The sequence below is a fragment of the Carica papaya genome, chromosome 7 (assembly GCF_054855325.1).
Source record: "Carica papaya isolate Zhongbai chromosome 7, ASM5485532v1, whole genome shotgun sequence".
Taxonomy (NCBI): Eukaryota; Viridiplantae; Streptophyta; class Magnoliopsida; order Brassicales; family Caricaceae; genus Carica; species Carica papaya.
Window position 1 is genome coordinate 13,875,169 of NC_142315.1, and position 1,363 is coordinate 13,876,531.

The window sequence follows — 1,363 nt, forward strand, 5'->3', positions numbered from 1 at the left end:
ATAAATTATATATTAGAAATAACAAGATATACGGAACAGAATAAGATATTTAAAAATATGCATTTGTGTTTTTCCATTATATTTATATAAATCTATAATTTAAAATTTTAAAAATATTTCCATATATTAAAAAGTAAATATATATATATATATATATATTTCATATAGAATGATGGGTCAGAGCATCAGCAATCCATCATTGAATTTGGTTATTAGCAAGTAGTCATTATGGGTCCCGGCCTTGTGAATTATTATTGAGACCGTCATGGCCTATACTTTATCAAAGGCTTTATACATATATACACATATGATTATCAATTTAAGTAGATAAGTATTATAATTCTTATTACCTCAATTATATTTTATCTATTATAATTATATTATTATTTTTATAGAAGTCCGGAATTTAAAGGACATAAATTTATATTTTAAATACAAAAACAAAAAATAATATTAAGGTTTACATTTCTTACACAGTAAATTGGAACGCGTAATAGGATTATGAGAATATCTCTTTTACAACAGTTTGTAAATAGAAACGAATAAATGGTTTAAAACAAGTAAATAAATGTTCTAGGAGTTAACCTCCACTAACCAGGAGGTTAATCTAGTCACAACCTTCATGTTGATCAGGATCTGAATCTTAATCTTATTGATATGAAATGGTTAGTAGAAGAGTGAGCTACACTAGTCTAGTAAGAATATCACACTAATCACCAAGACAGAAAATTGAAGATTTATAAAAATTATAAAACAACTAATGGAGCCTTTAATTTGAGTAAATTTATTTAACATAAAGGAAATTGTTTATTCCATATAAGATTGCGAGTTTTCAAAAAACAATCTATGAAGTCAATAAATTCGAATATCATTCTTATGATACATTTACATGAACGATAATAGTAAACTTACCTCATTCCCTACTTACTGGTACCTCTGGTGGTTTATAGGGATATTTTTCCTACTTGTGAACCCAATATATAGATTTGTCAATTAACCCAGTCGTCCCCATACCCTATCCGGTAATAGGCGCTAAATACACAATTGCCTCAATACCCCGTCTAGTATGAGGATGAACCACATCTCTCAAACCCTTCCGATATGGGACTGAAGCCACATCCACTGAGGTAATGTCTATAGTAGGGTTTCTTATGTATTGGGTCCGTTTACCATTTTTCAGGGTACCCAATAAGCTTTTCATATATAGATCTCCATCAAAAAATAACCACCAATCGCATACCAATATCTTATTTTATATTCACAAATCAATCAAACGACATTTAAACAAACAATACAATTTCATACCTCAATAAGTAAGAATGTAATTAAGGCCTTTATTTCAAATTAGTTAATCAGATAAAAA